Genomic DNA, 21,533 nt, shown 5'->3' with positions numbered 1-21,533 from the left:
TTTTAAATTTCCCAGTAGAAAAACAGCCTCCATTTTCCAAAGCCAGGATATTTCTCGACTATAAAAATAACACAATGGTCATACTAGTACAGCTAACTATTTTTGAGGAATTATTTTTATTCCTCAATAAATATTTTTATTACTTTTTAAAATTTTTATTTTTAAAATGTTATTTTCATTATTATTATTATTTGTTGAGACAGGGTCTTGTCACATTGCCCAGGCTACTCTTGAACTCCTGGCCTCAAGCAGTCCTCCCACTTCAGCCACCTGAGGTGCTAGGATCACAAACATGAACAACTGCGCCCACCCTTGAGCAATTTTTTTAATAAACAGCAAGCCCCAAGCTAGGGACTTTGTACCAGCATCCTCTCAACAAAATGATGAGAAAGAGTCTATCAGCCTATTTTTTACAGATTAGGATACCAAGCTTCAGGCAAGTTGAGAAGGTGTCCAAAGGGCCACCAGCTAAGATGTGGCTCAGCCAGAAGTCAAGCCATCTCTCTGAGTCCTCACTCATTAGCTGTCCTGCCTCCTGACCATTTGCATGTTCCACAGCATAGTTATAACCCTAACACACACCTTGGTGGAAAGGGATACCCTAACATACATCTTGGTGGAAAGGGATAGTCAGCACTAAAAAATATTTGCATAATAACCAAAAGACTATGCTCTTTAACCTGTTAAATAATGACTAGCACAAGGAAGTGGGAGCTGCAGTAGTAAGAAGTGTTGGGAGATAATGATTTTCACGTATCAAATTACTTTGGGACAGCATTTTTTAGAGTTATATAAAGACAATAGCAGACTCATTCTATATGATACCAAAACACTTATTTTAAATAACAGTTTCAGGAAACTTCTTAATATAAACATGATTTCTTTACTCAAATATTAAATTTTATATAGCGTTATATAGAAGTCATATTTGCTGATTCCCATGCTTAATCTATTACATATTATCGTCATATAGAAAAATATCAGAATATGACTTATATTTCCATTTTCTTCCATTCTCTCAGGCATTTTACAGTGATGAGTTTTTGCCCACTGGGAACTGGGTTTTTGTTTTTGTTTTACTATTTGAATTAAAGTAAATATCATCGTATTTCCAATTTAAAAACCATGGATCTGTGTAGATGCCAGTAAATGTACATGTTAAATATTGATCTTTTCTTAGTAACAGAATGGGTTTTTGACATTTTGAAATTAATATTACTTAGCCATACTAAATGAAAAGTTTTCAAATCCTTTGATCTTATAGATATAATTACTTATTTTATATCCTTCTAGTATGCATTAATTTAAAGAGAAAATAAAATATTGGTTTGGAATTAAAATGGAAATGTTTATAGTTTCCCCTCAAAACATGACAGTAGGCATTTCCATTTAAAGTACACCAATATTAATAGATTAATAAAAATAGAAAATAAGTTTAAAACTTCACAACTACCAGGCTTGACAAAATGCCAACAAAGAAGATGCTTTATCACTATTTTCATTTTCTAGAAGAGATGCCTGAGGCTCAGAGAGATCAAGAAACTTGCCCAAGATCACACAGCCACTAAGGAGGAAACCTAGATGTAAATTCAAGTATATCAGACTCTAGGGCAGGGTTTTTCTCAGCCTCAGCACTATTGACATTTGGAATGGATAATCTTGTGGTTTTTTGAGGGGGTGCTGTGCATTCATTGTAGGATATTTAGCAGCATCCCTCACCCCTACTCATTCGATGCCAATAACACCTTCTCCTCTTACCCCAAACTGTAACAACCAAAAATGTCTCTAGACATTACCAAATTCCCCTTGGGGACAAAATCACCCCTGGTTTAGAACCACTGCCTTAGAGCTCCTGTCTTAAGCACAGTGTTTTTCTGCCTGCCTTTCAATACAGGTCAAGGTCACCCTTGCAGAATGGACCCCTGGCAAGCTTGTCATAGTCTATGCACATCTGAGCCTCAGCCAATTTAGTTTCTACCTCATTTTACCTAGAAAGGAAATGCCCGGTGCCCACACTCTGGGGTGGTTTGGGATATGAACTCAAAGCTAGGGTTAATTAAAAAAAAAATGAATTGCCTTCCTCTTATTACCAGAAATGTGAACTAGAACTGAATCCATGTGCTTGGGGATGAGATTGTTAAGAAGTGAGGGGAGTGGGAAGACTCATTTGAGTTCAGAGTACTCACTATTTCACATAGAATTAATCTGATGAAGAAACAGAATAAGAATTGCAAAGTCATCAAAGATGATGGCTTTTCTTTATGACCCTTGGCGCCAGAACAAAGAGCCTATTTTTTGTGGGTTTTTTGGATTTCCAGAATAAAGAGAATAAAAATGTTTAGGTAATGTTTGGATGGTTTAGAGACTGTGCGTACATTAGTGATAGGTCAGTTAATATCGAACAGTTCAAAGAAGCAATTATTTTAATTTATAAATCACTTCAGAGGTAGGGAGCTGCCATCCATTAATGTGGTTTTTACAAATAAGAGAGCTCATGGTTGTGTGTGTTTGTGTGTGCACTTCTCCCCATGTCATTCTATCTGGCCTGAATTTTCCAACCAGATTGCATACCTCCATGATTAATGTATTTGTCTCTAGAGCGCTGCCAAACACATAAAGCATTGAATCTGCAATTTGACCCTTGGCTGAGACCACCCTATTTTTTGAGTTTTCGCTGGGCTGAAAGGTACCACCACGGACAATGTTGCTTCCAGAACTGACCTTCTTATGTTACACTCTAAATGGCAAGGTCTGTGAGCTAAGACTCCCCAGGGGGTTACAATGCCTCCTGGTGATCGTGCAACAAGGAAAGGGGGCCAAAGTGACTTCTGGCATGGTGGGCCTAGCAGACACTCGACAGCTGGTGAAAAGTCTCCAAGCTGAAACTTAGAGATTTCCTAAATAAAGCATCCCTTTATTTTATTTTATTTTTAAATCACTGAGGCTGGATGCAGTAGCTCACACCTGTAATTCCAGCACTTTGGGAGGCCAAGGAGGGAGGATCACTTAAGCCCAGAAGTTTGAGACCAGCCTGGTCAACATAGCAAGACTCTATCTCTACAAAAAATTGAAATAAAAAAGTTAGCCACATGTGGTGGTGACTTACTGTAGTCTTAGCTACTTAGGATGCTGAGGCGGGAGAATTGCTTGAGGCCAGGAGTTTGAAGTTGCAACGAGCCATGATCGTGCCACTGCACTCCAGCCTGGGTGACACAGGGAGACCCACTCTCTTAAAAAAACAAACACTGAGTGACAACCAAGTGCCAAAATCCATGCTCAACACTAGAGGTATGCAAGACAAATGCAACCTAATGAGAGAGGCAAGCTAGGAAGCTGGAAACAGGAAACAACTGTGTAGTCTGAGTGCTGTAGTGGGTAAAGAGGCAGGAGGAGCCCAGATTGGAGACAGGATGATGGCTGGGGAAGCTTCCAGAAGGAAGAGACCTCGGCTTCAAAGCTGAAACATGAATTGGTGTCTGTGTGTTGAATTGGGGGTGTGGGTGGGAATGGGGGTGTTTCAGGCAGAGGGAAGAGCATGTGCAAAGGCCCAGAAGCAAGAGAGAACATGGTGACTTCAGGAAGTGGAAGGAAAAGTGGCAGGAGCCTGGAGAGGAAGAGAATAGTGAAGCTAGAGGTGTGAGCACAGGCAGGATTGCAAAAGATTCTCCAAGGCATGGTAAAGTTTGACTTTATCTTAAAGGCACTGGCTTGTGATGAAACTGAGGAATGACATGGTCAGGTTGGTGAAAACCAATAGGAAGAAGGCAAAGCAGCTGTGGGGGAAGAGGTGAAGGGATTGGAGCAGGAGGGTGGTACATGGCTTCCATCAGTGAGTTCAAGAACTGGAAAGAAGGAGCTTGTAGATGATGTGTAATGGAAATAAGAGAATTTAGTTGAGACTAAAAGAGATTGAGCTAATAATAAATTCACTAATAATATTTCCCATTATAAATGTTCCTTTCCCTTTTAACTTGGGTACTTCTATTGTAAAAACACCCCCGTACCCCCCACCCTCAAAAAACAGTGATATAATCTTCATTTCTGTCCTTGGTTTCATTGCTTTAAACTTCCAAGTATTTATTGAGCATCTACTACATGTCTGGTGCTGTTCTAGGTGCTGATCAGAGACCATTCTTGCTTCCCAGGAGGTTTCCTTTTAGTCATGGAGACCGTGCTATATGTCACAGGGAAACAAAGCACAGGTATCCAGACAGCAATCAGTGCTGTAAAGATGAGAAATCATAAGGTCAACTGGGAGCGGTGGCTCACACCTGTAATCCTAGCATTTTGGGAGGCCAAGGCAAGTGGGTCACTTGAGCCCAGGAGCTTAAAACCAGCCCGGACAACATGATGAAACCTTATCTCTACAAAAAATACACACACACAAAAATTTAGCTGGTATGGTGGCACATGCCTATAGTCCCAGCTACTCGGGAGTCTGAGGTGGGAGGATCGCTTGAACCTGGGAGGTCGAGGCTGCAGTGAGCTGTGAGTATGCCACTGCACTCCAGCCTGGGTAAGAGGTCACGTGAAAGGTCATGCCCAGCACAGAGAAAAGACTCTGAAAAGGTGACATTTTAGCTGAGATAGGATCAAAGATGAGCCAACGCTGAGGAGATCGTGGGGAGAGTATTCCAGTGGAAGGGACAGCAAAGGCCTTAAGATGGGAATGATCATGACCTTTTGGGGGACTAGAGAACTGATCGGCACACCATGGAAGGCCTTGTGGACCATGGTAAGCCATTCAGATACTATTTTGAGGGTAGTTTTAAATCTCGGAGTCAGTGCCTTTTTATGATTAGACATTATCAAATTCATTCCAATAGCTGGAAAAAATAAAGTTCTTTGAGCTGTGACACATCCTGGTATTCAATAACAAAACTTTTTTATTATGGGATTTCTACTTTCTACCTCCAGATGATAAAACTCTTGGTGCAATGCATTTCATGGGGAAAGAAGGCTAGATGGTCTGATTTACAGCTCTTAATTGGAGTAATGATCATTTGTAACCAAAGCCCAGGCTGCTGGGCACTGGCCAATTGCCCCAGCCATTTCTCTTAGGAAGAGCAAAACCATGCTCCACAGTCCATCCAACTCTCCACTTAGAGGCAACATACCCAATCCGAGTGGGACTTTTCTATGTGCTGGCCAGCTGCCTCATCAGTAAGTAATTCAGTTCTGTAATCACACCCAAAATGTTTAGGCAACTGAAGTAATGAGGAAGAGATCACCCACAGGAATGTGTATGTTCCAAGGACCCGCTCGTGTGTTGCCAACTCTCCTGCCCCAGCGTGGAATGACGGCAAGAACGTGCATTTGCAGGGAGAACGATGTGGGTGTCATCTGGGTTCCACTCCGCACTGGTTGTGTGGCCTCAGGAACAAAACAACATCTCTCAGCTCAGCTTCCCCAGTCTATACGATGGAGATAATAACACTAACACAACTATGATGAGAGAAAACCCAGGAAACTATGATCACGCTCTCCATAGAGTATATTTTCTCATACTTACATGGCAGCTTTGCTTCATTGGGTTCCACTTTTTCAGCAGAATATTCGGCTCGACAGTCTCCAAATAAAACACTGATATTTCTTGTGCAGCCAGTGTCCTCAAGGGGAAATGAGAGTGGAATGCTATTAACTTCGCTTCATTTGATCATCACCAAAGGGTGGTGGTTCATCAAAGCACTGTTTATAAAGGGAATCTTGAGATTCTTTTTCTGATGAAAGACTTACCTAAAAGCTATTGTTTGTTGCTGAAATCCTATCAGTGTCTAGTAAAATTTAAAAATATAAAACAAGGAGGAGGTTGAGAGGAAGAATTCTCAGAGAAGTTCAATTATATCTGGCTCATCTCTAACAAGTTGCATCGTACTGTTATGAAAACATCACGGTATTACAAAATGTTTGTGAATGTACTATTAAAATTGTTTTTTGTATTCCAATGGCATTATTTCACCACATGAAAATCAAGAACTTTGGCTACAGTGGCAAATAGGTTAATAGCTTTCTGCTTGGAAATTCAAATAGTTGGTTTTTCAGGGGTAGGGTAAACTTCAGTATTAATACCTTCCACCTTTTCCTTCTAAAGTTACATTTTGGCCAGATGCAGTGGCTCACGCCTGTTAATCCCAGCACTTTGGGAGGCCAAGGTGGGTGGATCACGAGGTCAAGAGTTCGAGACCAGCCTGGCCGGCATGGTGAAACTCTGTCTCTACTAAAAATACAAAAATTAGCCAGGTGTGGTGGCGGGTGCCTGTAATCCCAGCTACTCAGGAAGCTGAGGCAGCAGAATCGCTTGAACCCAGGAGGCAGAGGTTGCAGTGAGCTGAGATTGTGCCATTGCACTCCAGCCTGGGCAACAGAGTGAGACTCCATCTCAAAAAAATAAATAAATAAAAATTAAAAAAAGTTACGCTTCATGGTAGTTAATCTCAGTAAACCGGGCAGTGGGATGGTGTATGACATTGGAAGAAATACAGATGGGAAACTGCTTTGCAATTATCTGCTAATGCTTTACACGATTTGGATGTAGAGCTGCATAGTTGACATCTTGGGCTCTGGAATTAGAAAGACTGCAGTCCAAACCCCAAATCCACCCCTTTCCTGCCCTTTGACCTTAGGACAAATTACTTATTATTGCTAAGCCTCAGTTTTCTTATCCGTGCAATGAGTATAATAACAATAATAGGGTAATCATATTTACCTTAAACATTATGATTAAATTTTAAAATTATAAGGCTCCACACTACTTAGAATAGAACCTGAGGCCATGGCACAGTGGCTCATGCCTGTAACTCCAGCACTTCAGGAAGCAGAAGCAGGCGGATCACTTGGGGTCAGAAGTTCGAGACCAGTGTGACCAACATGGTGAAACCCCGTCTCTACTAAAAATACAAAAAATTAACCAGGCATGGTGACACATGCCTGTAATCCCAGCTGCTCCAGAGGCTGAGGCAGGAGAATCACTTGAACCTGGGAGGTGGAGGTTACAGTGAACCAAGATTGTGCCATGGCACTCCAGCCTGGGAGACAGAGCGAGACTCTGTCTCAAAAAAAATAAAAATAAAATAAAAAATAAACAAAAACCAAAGAAAAGTTAGAATAGAACCTGGTACATAATAAGTGTTCAAAAAAGCATTAACCATGGTTCACACCAATTAACTGTGTTACTTTTAGCAGGTTACTTTACCCACCTGGACTTTAAATTCCTCATTTGTAAAGTAGAAGATTTGGACTAGAATTGGTTTCCCAAATGTAATCTTTCTTATACAGCCTTCAAAATTTTTGCCATTTTGGGGGGAAAATAGTCCCTCAATATAGCATTGAAAGGAATAAAGTCATACACACAGATATTCAGTATGCCTGTGTAAATCTGTAAATTTAAAATCAATCTGTAATTTAACATAGGTGTATTGGCTTTACTTTAGTAGGATAAAACATTATACTTCCCATTCTGAAGATCTTGTTACTGGAGGATTGACCCATTCGTGAGCATACCTGGGCACCATGCCTGTATCAAGTAGATTATCGGTACTCTGCATACCTTAGGCTTATCTGAAGCAATCGTAGCTAGTTATCTTTTTGATTCAAATATCCATCAATATAAACACATGTGAAACCAACAGTAGACGTAGGAGCTGAGAGCACAGACTCTGGAGCCAGTCAGCCTGCCTCAAAATCCCAGTTCTGCCACTTGCTAGCTTTGTGATGATGGGCATGGCATTTAACACCTCTGTGCCTCAGTTTCCTCATCTGCAACATCCAGACAATGTGAGTATCTACTCAGAGTGTTATTGTGAGATTTTACATGACTTAATAGATGTAAAGTGCTTAGAACAGTGCCTGGTCCCAGCACCTAGTAAGCAAGATATGCCTACCCACATAGGAAATATATCACACTTTCACACCATCTTGGATCATATCCATATTCCATTTTGGATCTGAAGTCTTTAAGGAGTTGAGACAGATCTAGGTCCTAATTCTGTGTACATGGAGTAGACATTTGATATGTCTGGCTTAGATTTTTCCTCCTATAAAATTACTATAATACTGTCTCCCGCTAGGTACTTCCTAAGTGTGGTAAGGTCCCTTATGGGTCTGTATTGGAACAGCTTTCACCCCTACAACACGTGACAGTAGATGATCTTATTGTTAACTTATGACCTCGTGACTCTTCATCCTGAGCAGAGGATCAACGTGAGAACCAAATGCTGGTTGGTGACTCTCCACTGCTTAAGCAAAACCACAGGGGAAAGAAAGCCATTTCTCTTGCTATGGCTTTTCCGCCAAGAAAACTGAAGAAAATTAGACATAATGTGAATTCCATATGTCCAAATATATTACTACCCCATTTGGTCATAAAAAATCAAGTCTCTCTGACCTACCATATTTGAAACCAAATCACATATATCTGAGACTCGGATCCTTTCTCTAAATCTTCACACACCTGCATCATGTTGACATCCAAAATAAGCATGATGCATTGAAACAGGAGAGATTTCTGACCGAAAGTAAGCTCCACAAGGATAAGGGAACCGATATGCCTGGAGACTGGAAGTAAAACATGCAGACAAGGTGGTGTGACAAATAGATTCCAGCTTAGTATGTATTGGGAGAAATTCAAGGGACAAATCAAGTGTTTAAATTATTCAAGGACAATTGCTATGTGCTTAATTACTATGTCTCACATGAGAAAGTTTTGTAAATCACAATGAACTGGTAATTACACTCTCAGACACACTGCAGCAAGTTTTAATAGACCACCGAGGCCCTATACCTCTCAGCCTGAATGTGGTCAGGTTTCGTTCTGGGGAATACACGAGTTACCGGGTCAGAACTGTAAGCAGATGGACAAATCCAATCTAAGGTGGCAAAAAGGGATGATTCAGAATGGAGCCAAGTGCTGGGCACACGGTCTTATCCAACGTTGTTTTTTTCAGCTTGAAAAGAGATGCTCTAAAGTCAAGAGAATGTGTGTCATTGGGTTTCACTTCATCTGTTACCCAGCTGATTATGTTTGGGATGATGATTCCCTCATCAGAGATTACCTGATTCTTCAGAATCCACTTACATGTTTTCCACAACCACAGTTGAGGTTGTAGACTGTCCGTTTCTAACAAAATGTGGTAATTTTTTAGATAGGGGAATTATAGGATATAGATAATGTATAGTATATATATACACTACAATTTATATATAATATATAATATAAATATAATTTATATGTAACATACAATTTATAATTTAGTATATAATACATATTATACACTAAATTAAAACCCATCCAATTAAATTTGACATCATCTTTGGTCATGGCTGGTGGAATTTGGAGTGTATAACACCCTCTTCCAATACCTTCATTTTGAAACTAAATCTCCCTCACTCACAGTATTCCATAACTAGTGAATAATATTCATTATTAACCTGAAGATAATAGTGAATTAACTAGAATGAGTTCATCTCTCAGTTCCACTGCAGCATCTTTCCAGCATTTCCCTCTCTGAGATGATCTTTTTGCTCTTTGCACCTGCCTTGGCCCAGGCAGGTGAGACCATGAGGTGTTCTTGGCAGGCATAAGGTTCCTGAATGTTCCTCAGAGAACTTAGTTCTATTGTTCTAGACCAGAGCTGCCTGCCCCATCCTTCTAATGAAATCACATTTTGCTTAAATCAGTCAAAATCAATATCTGTCTCTTGCACTCAACCCCATCTCATATTTAAAAAAAACTAAGCAAAATGTCATATATACATTGTGTATGTAATATATAACTACGTATTATGTGTATATATAATATTTATTGAGAATATATCATGCTAAGCACTATTCTAAGCTCTTAGCATGTAGTTATTCTTTTATGCTTACAAGTTTATGGTGATAATCTTCTCTGCACACATTTCAGCACTTCCATTTCGATTCCCTGATTTTCAATGCATTGATCTCTTTCCAACATACTTTATCATTTTCTTACTAGGTTTATTGCTTGTCTGTTTCCCTCCACTGGAATGGAAGCTCACTGATATATCTTAAATGCCTAGGACAGTCTCTGACACATGGCAGGGGCTCAATAAATATGTCTAATTAATTAATTGGCTAATTAATGAGCTACATTGCTATTGTTTAATTCATTACAAATATTTCTTTAAATCTACAAGTTTCTCTGACTCACCTTGCAGGACCTGCTTACATAAAATGTTTGTTCCCCTCTTTAAAGCTTTTAAAGTATGGGCTAGATTTTCACATCTGTGCCCTTGCCCAGCAACAGGGGACTAGATCAAATGACCTCCTGAGAGCTGTCTGGCCCCTGACATTCTAATTCAATTCCACTTAAATGTCCTAAAAGTAATTTGTGGAGAAATTCTTTTCTTCCTCCTCTCCCTGATTGGAGTATACATTTATCTAATTATTGCCTTCGTAGATTGACCTAGCTTTTAAGAAGCACCGTGTTGGCTTTTATGCATTTTCTCTAAGCACTCACTTTATAAAACTAAGAGACTAAAGATTCAGCTCTCTAGGGAATTAAATTGCATTCAAATAAGATTAAGGATTTTTTACTCACAAAAGCAAGGACAGAGGCTGAGAATTGTTCAATTGTTCAATTGTTCAGCAAACTAATCCAGACATATTATTCACAAAAGGGACTCAGAATTGGTCAGAGAAGAAAAATGGCTGTGGAGGGAGGGGTGGGCTGGATTGAGTTAGGGGAGGCTTCTTCTTTCCAGGGCTGAAACCCTCTCCATTACTTCTAGATGGTGGATGTGTTTCGTTTCTAAATGGAGTTGGTTGGGCCCAATATCTTTTCACTGAACTCAGTGCAAGCCTTAGATGAGATTTTGCAAGCGCAGCAGGTGGTTAGTTCCTCTAAAGAAGCATTAGATTGGTGAAGTGGCATCAGGTGGAGAAACAGTGTTAATGTGTATCTAAGGAAGGTAGTCTGTCACCGCTTGGTTTGGAGCAAGATTTCTTAACCTCTTATGGGCCATGGATTCCTCAGAATAATGCTTTAAATTGCATAAAATAGGTAGCATAAGATCGCCAAGAAACTAATTAGAAATATATTTGTAAAAATATATTTTAATAAACAGGTCAGTATCTACATATTTATCAATACATTAAATATCAAGAGCTAGTAGTAGGACTGATAAAAACTATAGGTTTAAAGTATGGATGAGTTTAAATGATAGTGTGAAGTATCTCGACAATTGGAATGCGATATGAAAGTATCTACAAATTATAGAAGTGCTAAAGTCACAGGTACAGCTAATACTACTGTCGTTTGTTGCCTGCATTCATCATTGAAAGAAATGCTAAATCTCAGACGTGAATAAAAATAATGATGTAATTTTTCTTCCCATTCAAGTTCATGGACATCCTCCAACTTCTTCCCCAGATTAAGAACTCCTGCCGTAGAGGTTGGAGTGACAGAGTCCGTGAAGCCTCTGCTCTAAGCAGCACACCCAGCTTCACTGTGAGATGCCTGTGCTTGCCAACATTTCTTCTAACTATTCCTAGTCCAGTAAGAAAATGTTCTTGCTGGCTTAGGTCAACAATGAGAAAGCTTGAAAAGTTGGAAAACTATCAGTACCTGCCATGTCTGCTTTACACTTAATGAAAAGGCCTCTTTAGACTGGCAGGCAAAGGCCCCAAAGTTGTCGTAATTGAATAAGGAAGAGTTTTGGCACTGGAGTGACCAACTTGTCCTGATTTGCCCAGGACCGTCCCTGTTTTAAACAGGAAGCCACATGCTTCAGGAACCCCTCAGTTGCCAGTAAACCTGGATGACTGGTGGGTGCTTTGGAGTCAGAAATAACAGTGTGATCTTGGTCAACTTACCTATCTCTCTGAACCTCAGCATCTTAATCTCAAAATGGGAACAAGAAGACCTAACCCACAAGGTTCTAATAAGGGTTAAAGGTGGTTAAATTTACACAGTGCTCAGCACAGAGTCTGTCACATTGTAAGCATTCAAGAAACAGTGGCTATTGGTATCAATGCTGCTGCTGTTACTCTGTTAACTTCCTTCACTCTGCTGGAGTCCATCCCCTAGGAAGAGCCTCACCTTCCTTTATGCCCACGTAAATCGCATGCAGCCTTGAAGATCCCCTGAAAGTCCACTTTTTCATAAGAACTTGCTAATATTGTGTGCATTGATAAAACAACGTTTTGGGTTGAATCATAAGAAACTGACAGTTTTGTAGGACAAAAAGAGTCAAATACTAATAACATCACACAGTTCAACCAATTCTTTCCAATTAAGATAATTTGTTAAATGCTTAAGTAGAATTATTTTTAATGTGTCATAAACTGCATTTAAAAATTCACAAATCAGAGAAACTATAATTTTGCAACTGTATTTGCTTGAGAGACAGTAGCCATCGTGTATCCCTTGCTTTGTGGCAATGTATACCATACCACTTTGTATTATTCTTATATGCATATATCTTGGGCATAATCTCAGCCATGTAATATTCTCCTATATCTTTTACAATATCCAGTGTTACAAAGAAACATATTAATTGTGGACTATTGAAAAGGGGACTTTAAATGTCACAGAGACTAAATGGAAAATGTATATAGCTGATGTTTGGGGCTCAAAGGAACATTATTAAAGAAGCCCCACTCACCCCACCCCCCGGACAGGTGTGGTAGCTCACGCCTCTAATCCTAGCACTTTGGGAGGCTGAGGCAGGAGGGTTGCCTAAGACCAGGAGTTAGAGACCAGCCTGGGCAACATAGTAGGAGAAGTCTTACTACAGAAAATCAGAAAACTAGCTGGGCATGTGGAGGCATGCCTGTAGTCCCAGCTGCTCAGGAGGATGAGGTAGGAGGATGAGGTGGGAGGATTGCTTGAGCTCAGGAGGTCGAGGTTGCAGTGAACCATGAGCCATGATCATGCCACTGCACTCCAGCCTGCACAACAAAGCAAGACCCTGTCTCAAAAAAACAAACAACAAACAAAGAAGGCCCCCAACTAAATCTCTGGAGTGGCACTGCCCAGAATAAGGGTCCTAGCTTCAGGTGGTTATTGAACACCTGAAAAGCAGTTAGTCTGAATGAAGATGTGCTATAAGTGTAAAATACACACTTAGTAGTAAATAAAGGATGTAAAATACATCATTAATAATTTTTATAGTGATAACGTCTTGAAATAATTTTGACACACTGCACTAAATATATCCAATATCATTATAAATCTAGAATATATCCAAAAATATAGAAAAATATTAAACTTCACCTTTTTGTTTTGGCTTTGTTTAATGTGGCTACTACAATATTTAAAAATTCATTTGTGAGACAACCCAAATATCCATCAACAGATGAACAAATAAACAATGTAGAACATACATGCAAGGGAATGTTAGCCTAAAAAGGAATGAAATTCTGATACACTTTACAACATGGATCATCTCTCAAAAAGATTAAGCTAAATAAGTCAGAGGCAAAAGCACAACTATTGTATGATTCCATGATGTGCGGTGCCTAGAATAGGCAAATCCGTAGAAAGAGAAAGAACAGATGTGCCCGGTGTGCTGGGGGAGAAGGGAATGGAGAATTATTGTTTAATGGGTACAGAGTTTCTGTTTGGGGTAATGAAAAAGTTCTGGAAATGAATAGTGGAGATGGTAGTACTACATTGTAAAGTGTACTTAATGCCATTGAATTGTATGCTTACAAATAGTTAAAATGGTAAATTTCATATGCATATTTTATTGCAATTTTTAAAAATTCATATGTGGCTCACATGTGTGGCTCACATTCTATTTCTATTGGATAAAGCTGCTCCAGAGCTTAACAAAGGGCCAGGCAAATGTGCCCTTCCATCTGAGATACTGGTGGTGTTTAGGAGCCCAGCCTTGGAGTCAGAAGACCTTAGGGTTTGAGTTCTGATGGCTAAAAAACCTTAGTCAATCCCAGAGCCTCTGACAACCTCAGTTTCCTCATCTGCAAAATGGGGATTATAAAAACATACCTCATCATTTTAAGTTTAGGGTTATTGTAAGGGTCGTTGTTTTCAGTTAGAAACTGAAAACAAGTTTAGAGTTGTGATAAGAGAATGTATGTAGAGTGAGGAGTAGAAACACAGGAGGTGCTACTGAACGGATGGACTCAAGGCCCAGATGAAAGCCGGGCCTTCCATTTTGATCGAGACCTAGCTCTTTTGCAAATGCCTGGGAAACAACCCAAAAGCCTCAGTAGCATTCCACTTACCTGAAACCTTCATCAGTAAATGTGTCCCCCTTTCCGGAGGCTGTGGAGAATGAGTTCAGGTCTACCCCTTATCAATAGCGCTCATTTCAGAACCTCCCTTTCCTATTGTCCACAGGCACATCACCTCATAATGTGATATATGCTTTCCTAAAAATCCTCTGTTGGGCAAAAGTAAGCCCTAACAATAACCAAGATCATGTTTTATAAGGTTAGGGACAGACCACTAAAAACTCACCCACCTTCGTAACCAGAACACTAACAAAAACATTTGGTCTACGGGGACTAACCCAGGCAGGAAACTTAGCATGGCTGCAGGCTGCTGTGACGGATCTTAAAAATGTACTCATATACATGCACACACTCACACATAAAGTGGGAATTCTGGCAGTGCCTTGGCTATAGCAGCACTGGCAGGTGCAAATGGAAGTGGAGCTCTGAGTAGTGGGGCTGCCATTGAGATGGGCATGGGAGGAAGTACAACCTGCCATGAGCTGAGACCTGAGCAAGGCTGGGGGTGCCCATCTCTGAGCCCCAGGTGTGGGGATGTGTGTTAAAATATTCTTCAAAAACAACTGAAATGTCTCCTGCTGTCAATACAGAAGGCCAAGCTGAGGACATTTTCCTTTTTTGCTGAAGCTTTCAGTTGGACTCCTGCTAGTCCAATTCCCCTTGCCTAGGAGAAAAACATCACATATGAACCAATGTCTTCTGCATTACATGAAGGACATTCCCCTATTATGGTAACAGATGGCCTAATTCATATTACAGAACCACACATGTCTGTATTTTCTTCATGCCAAGGGCAACACTATATATATTATTCTACTTAATATTCACAATATCTCTAATAACTTGTGCTACTATATGCCCATTTTAAAGTTGATTACTATGTTCAAGGATCTCACATTAGCTTTGGGATTCACATTCATTCAACTTATCTTGAAAACCATCCTCTTAACTACCACACTGTATTTTCTGTCATTTTAGACATTTGGGTTATGACAAATGTGACCAGATTCGTTAGCAGATTTTAGAGTCAACCTTGCCTTAAGCTCACCCTTCAACAGACTTCTCTTCCCCTTTCTGAATTCACTGTTAATCATATATTATTACTGGAGGTAGACTAAATGATCCAAGCATATATATATTTTTTTTCTCTAAAATACTTGGGGGAGGTGGAAGCTGTGTATCGTTATCTAAGATCTTTAACTCTGAGGCTATGATTGAGTTTATCTCTTGTCATGTATGAACATGAAAATCATTAGGTTATAAGTTTTCTGTGTGCTACTAAGATTTCAAATGGTGAGCTAAATAGAAATGCATCCAAGTAGAACTGGGTGTATGCCCCGACTACCCAATCAGTTACTTTTATTATTCATAATATGCAAGTACGGTGAATACAGCCATACTTAACCAGTATGGCCATACGTATGGTTAAGTATTGCTGTATTCTTAAATTTAAATATTTCTTTAGTAGTGGGTAAACAGCCACTGCCCAAGCCCTCCAAACCGTCCCCTCTACCACCTTAGCTTCTCTGGCCTCTTCTCTGTGTCCCCTAAACCTTCACATATTTCAGGAACAAAATGCCTCACTTCCTAAGGGAGGTCCATTTCTTCAGCTAGCATCCATTCTCAGTGGCATATTCCTCTACCATACTGCCTGTTAAATATTTTCAGTATTTCCCCTGCCTGATTCTCATTCTATAGCTATAGAATGTGCCTGAGATCTCAGTGGCCCATTTTTATATTGACAGATTAGGGAAAATACAGGGAAGTGAAGAACTGGAAAATAACCTGACCCTGCCTAACAATTAATGTGTTATTGGAGTATAGGGGTATATGTTTAAAATAGTTTAAATTCATTTATGTAAAGTCTCTTAATCCAGGTTTAAAAAGTCACATGAACTAGCCAAATTTAGCCTGCAGATGAGTCTCTTGAGTGGCCAAGAGAGTGCACAAATATCGAATTCACTGATTAAGCCAAAAGAAATGCATTTATCACTACTTCTGTCTACTCTTTTATCTTGTCCTACTCCTCACCTGGACATTTGGAATCCCAGCTTGTTCCCGGTTTGAAACCCTTGTTATAAATACATATAATGCTATATCCGTTCTGGTAGTGTTTACTTATCCATGCAGGCTGACACTCAGCATACTGTACATGACTTGCACTGTGATGCTTCTATTTGGTATTAAGAAATGGATGTGCAAGGCTACATGCAGAACAGGTCTAATTAGATTTGATTCATCTCTAATTTTATTATCAATGAGCATATTTTGATGATTACATTAAGTCTTCTTAACTTCAGGGCAGACAAATTCTCATCTCTTCCTTTGGACTGGTTTTCCTTCCCTCATTTCAGTAATGAGATGATAACTCATCTCAAAGAGTCTATGTACCCCCTAAGTCTTCGTGCCATTAAATGAAGCCCATTTGAGAGTGGGGGATGGGATCTAGGTCACTAGGGTAGCTTCTGGCTTCGGGCCACCTCCCTGGATTATTCAAGTGGAGCCAGAGTTGGTGAATGTCCAACCACAGACATCCAGAACCAAGGCCAAGGGGGAGACGCTGGTTTGAAATAATTGCAGAAACCACCACTGGCGCCACTGACTTGGAAGCCCCGAGTGGAACCACATGACTTCAGTTCAGGCCCAGGTGCCCCTTGACCCACTAGACAGCACCCTTGTGTTAAATATGAAAGGAGCTCCGAGGAGCTAAGACCTAGTGTAAACCTGGTCCTTTGAGTCACTCCTCTCAGCTACCCTGCAAGAGGTTTTAGAAAGCTTTGGGATTTTCAGAATAAACAGCAATTCCCAACCTCTAATTTTCCCCTTGCTGCACTCTTGTAATTATCCTATTGGTGTTAAGCTGATTGTATGTTTTTGGTATATTTACTGAGTACCTATTATGCACAAAGCACTGTGAGAGTCCTGGTAGGGGGCTACAAAGGTGAACAGGACACAGATCCTGATCTTCCAGCATGGTAAGTTTCATTTGGAGCTGACCTGATAGTGGAGGCTGGAAGGAAATCTTCAGAAGAGTTCTAAGGCACCAGTGAGAATGGGCGGGAGAGAATGCTGAGATCATGTCATGATGTGTACTCTGGCACATCAAGGGCGGGTGGCAGAGTATCCTCCCTGACCAACAGCCTAATAAGAGAGACAGCACTCTTAAAATCACCCACACATTTATAATCACATACAAGACAGAGAAAATAATCACTACAATTTACTTTGTACCAAATACATGCAAGATGTTAGGTTGGTGCTTAGTAAGTGTTTACTCTCATCTCTTAAGAATACTCGGCATTGTCTCATCTTGGTCACTAATAACTATTTTTATACCCTGAATTTGACGTGCATGATCTTCATGGTTATCCCAGCTCTGGATGCAAAGATACAGACTCTTACCTTTTTCAGTGTGACATAGGAAAAGTGCACTAGCAGTTAGAAGATTCAGATGCTCATAAACCATTTGACATTTACAGCCCCTGGCTTCCAAAATGTAAAATATTAGGGGCAACCTGATGATTTCTCAAGTCCCTTTCAGCTCTGCAAGTCCTATCTCATTTCATTAACGTGTGGATGGACTTAACAAAAGTAGCTGACATAAAATGACCAGAACCATATGCACTCTTCTCTCCATAAATATCCAAGAACCCTAATTGTTTGCTGTCATCCTGAGAAAGAAAAGGGGTATTGCTCAAGTGACCCCACACAATTCGTCTGGGTAGGTTTTGGAGTCTCTTAGGTCTGGAGAAGATACAGTCAGGAAAGTTGCCTAGGGTACAATGACCTTAGCACACAGAGTAAAATGAGAGAGTTATTTGTCTCTAGTAGTTGTGACCAGGTCACTGAAGGCATGTGGGGGGAATATGTTCTGATAAAGGCTACAAAATTCTTAACACTTTTAATTATGTTTGAGGCACATAGCATTATAGAACCAGCTGAGTCGGCATTATTGAAAACCTTGTCAGCTGCCAGTCAGTGACCCAGCCAGCCAAGGAAACTCTTGGGAAAGTTTGCTCATTTCTTTATTCAGGCTGTTTGTCCATCCATGTAATTTTAGGAGTCTTCTTTCGAGCAATCCAATAGCCGTTAATCCTAACAAACAATAGCTTTTTAATTCCAGATTTTCCTTCATCACATAAGAGTTAGGCTAGAAGATAGCGAGGGACTCTTCTGCTTCCATTTTTCTAACCTTTCCAGAATACCGTTTTAAACAAATACAAGGGCATTTGGTATGTGGCAGCAGGAGGGTATATTTCATTTTCTTAGATGAACATCGTAGATATTATTCCTTAGTTAAACTGTGTTGGAAAACACATTAAAACTTAAAGATCTAGAGGGTGTCATTTTATTGTATTGATTTTATATCATTTTGATGCATATTTACATTTGAGCTGAAACAGCAGTTCTTAGGTTAAAGAAAACAGGTTTTGAAAGCTATAACTCTCTAAGCTTAATATTAAATTGTGTAGGTTAGGGGGAAGGAATTTGCATTACTTCGTGGGTAACTGCTTACGTTCTAGTTGAAGTGGGAAAGAAAAACCCCAAAACGTGCTTTGGTAAAGTCACACATTGATACTTGTGCCAAGGACAGCAGTTCATGTTTCAGAATGTCAAGTGTAAGGAACAGGCCGGCCTACAATGATATTAATGTCTTGTCTCAGAACACAATAGCATTCCATTAAAAGATAGTCCCTTGGTGTTTTAAGTGTGTCAGTCAGACATAAGGTTTGGTTCCCTCAAGAAACCTTTTGGGCTAGGTGCAGTGGCTCATATCTGTAATGGGAGACTAAGGTGGAAGGATCATTTAAGGCCAGGAGTTCAAGACCAGCCTGGTCAACACAGCAAGACCCTGTCGCTATTAAAAAAAAAAAAAAATAGCAAGTCATGGTGGCACATGCCTGTAGTCCCAGCTACTTGGAAGGCTGAAGTGGGAGGATCCCTGGAGCCCATGATTTTGAGTCTACAGGGAGCTATAATTGTGCCACTGCACTCCAGCCTGGGCAACAAAGCAAGGCTCTGTGTCTAAAAGCAAACAAAAAAAGAAAGACAGAAAGAGAAGAAGGAAGGGAGGGAGGAAGGGAGGGAGGGAGGGAGGGAGGGAGGGAGGGCTTTTGAAAAATAATGTCTGAGACAGAGAAGCAAGCTTTAATTCCTTAATCTTAACATTCTGTTCTGCTACTCAGTCAAGGAGAGCCCAGCATAGCCATCCAAAAAAAAAAAAAAAAAAAAAAACTGAACAGAGAATAGAAAGATCTGAGAAAGGGAAAGCCATCTCTTTCTTTCGTGCTATCTTATCTTTTTCTTCCTTCATCCATTTGCCCTGTCTTTTCATCTCTTAGCCCCTCACGATGTATAGGGAGAAGTCAGCTGCATGAATATATTAGGTGAACAGCCAGCAATCATGGGATTTGTCAATCTCTACCAAGTCAAGATAGGTGTCTCAGTTATCTATTGCTGCATCCAAAGCTTCTGAGCTTAAAATAACCATTTTATTTGCTCATGATTTTGGGTCAGCACTTTGGGCTGGGGTCAGCTTGGTGGTTCTTCCAGCCTCACACACAAAACTGCAGTTATCTAGCTTAGGCTAGATGGCCCATGGTGACCTCACTCGTGTGTGGGGTTTGATGCTGGCTGTAGCTTGGCTCACATATCTCCAGAAAGATACCCTGGCTTCTTCATATGGTGACAGCATTTTGAGAGACAAGCTCCAATGCATAAGCCTCTGCTTGCATTACATGTTTTGATGTCCCAGTGGCCAAAGCTCAGTGTGAGAGGTGACTGTACAAGGGCACGGAGACAGAAAGGCATGTTTCATTGGGGACCATAACTGAATAACCTACCACAGTAGGCAAGAGTAGATGGCAGAAACAAACTTTTTATAATTGACTTATGTAGCATGGGTAATGGAACAGAGGAAACAGACTCCAAGACTTGGGATACTGCCTCTGGTTTTGGCTTCTGAAAATACAAAGGAGAATGATGCTATCATTTTTTCTGAGTCCAGGCTCTATTTTCCTTAAATATTCATTTCTGATGGGTCTGAAATAGTTTCCAGATATTTCCAAAAGCACCTGTTATGCATAGTGAAAGAAAACAAAACTTCCTTTTTTCTTGAGTGAGGTCATGGAGTGCTATTGCTGTGAGCAGAAAGATATAAGTCTAATGTTTTAGGAGTCAATTATTTAAAAAGCTAACAGTGGCATCAGTGACCCACTCCTGGGAGATCAAAATGGGGAAATTTCCTTGGTATGCCCACTAACCTGAGCTTTCCAGCTATGTAATGGACGTTCTAAAACATACTTGCTTAAGAAAGATTTGTCAAAGTCACCATGTGTAAGATCAGAGAATTGCAAAGTTGAGAAGAATTTCAGCAGTTTCCTCTTTGGTAGTCAACTTGTGGTCTAAGTTATTCAAGACAGATGGACCCTCATTCCATTTTAAAGTCTTAAACTGATGTTTGCCTATTGCCAAATTCCTCTCCCCCATTACACATCCTTTTGTTATGATATAAAAGAAATAGTAATCTCTGGCTGTTTGATCTGTTTATAAACCTATACAAGATAAACGGAACCTGGAAATGTTTTAGAATTTGGCCAAATCCATACAGGTCTTGTCATAAAAGACAGAGAGACAGAGAGAAAAAAAGAGAGAGAGAGAGGGATCCATTCATATGCAACATATCTTCCATAATCAGACTAGCATTTAATTTAAGATGCATGTGCCTCTTCTAAAAATTTCCTCATGTATATAATAACAGGAGCAACAAGTAACATTTATTGTGTGCTTATTGTGTATCAGGAAGTGGAAAGTGTGCCTTGGAATTTGGGATTTCAGCATAGAAGTTGTGTGTCAGGCTAGGTTCATACTGAACAGTAAGCTCACCAACAGATAAGGGAGATATTAACAGAGAAATACAAGCCAATATAGCAGCCATTAGGGACTGGGCAAATATCAGTCCCATCATTTTATAGCAAAATGGAAAGCCATGGGCCAGGAAGGAGATTTGTAGTGATTATTATATTGTGAAAGTTTTTTTCCCAAAAAATATCTGAACATACTCAACAAAATTTTGCACACAATTTCTGGGGTTCTCGCAGAGAATGAAACCTAATCATGGGCACCTTGGACTCCTGGATTAAGAAAAAGAAGGAAAGAGAGGGAGCCTGATTCTTACAAGGAGCCTTCTGTACGGCAGGCACATGACATACGTATCAACTCTCCTTCACAGTGGCTTTAAAAGACAGAGCTGTGGTCCCCATTTGGCAGATAAGGAAAGTGAAATTCCCCCAGAAGTTAAACATCTACAGAGATCA

The 21,533-nt window shown here is 40.1% G+C and overlaps 1 long non-coding RNA gene across 7 annotated transcripts in view; it reads right to left on the bottom strand.

Annotated features, from left to right (window-relative positions):
* Nucleotides 1-21,533, bottom strand: part of LOC115933979 (uncharacterized) — a 355,939-nt gene that overhangs the window by 185,867 nt on the left and 148,539 nt on the right. Inside the window, exon 4 of one of the 7 annotated variants that reach the window (XR_010132864.1) lies at nucleotides 5,513-5,609. The exons of the other annotated variants lie outside the window; for them this stretch is intronic. This is a non-coding gene — a long non-coding RNA (uncharacterized lncRNA). The remainder of the gene's footprint in view (nucleotides 1-5,512; nucleotides 5,610-21,533) is intronic. 7 annotated transcript variants of the gene reach the window in all.

The sequence above is a fragment of the Gorilla gorilla genome, chromosome 2, assembly GCF_029281585.2.
Source record: "Gorilla gorilla gorilla isolate KB3781 chromosome 2, NHGRI_mGorGor1-v2.1_pri, whole genome shotgun sequence".
Lineage (NCBI taxonomy): Eukaryota > Metazoa > Chordata > Mammalia > Primates > Hominidae > Gorilla > Gorilla gorilla.
This window is presented reverse-complemented; position numbering and strand designations above follow the sequence as displayed.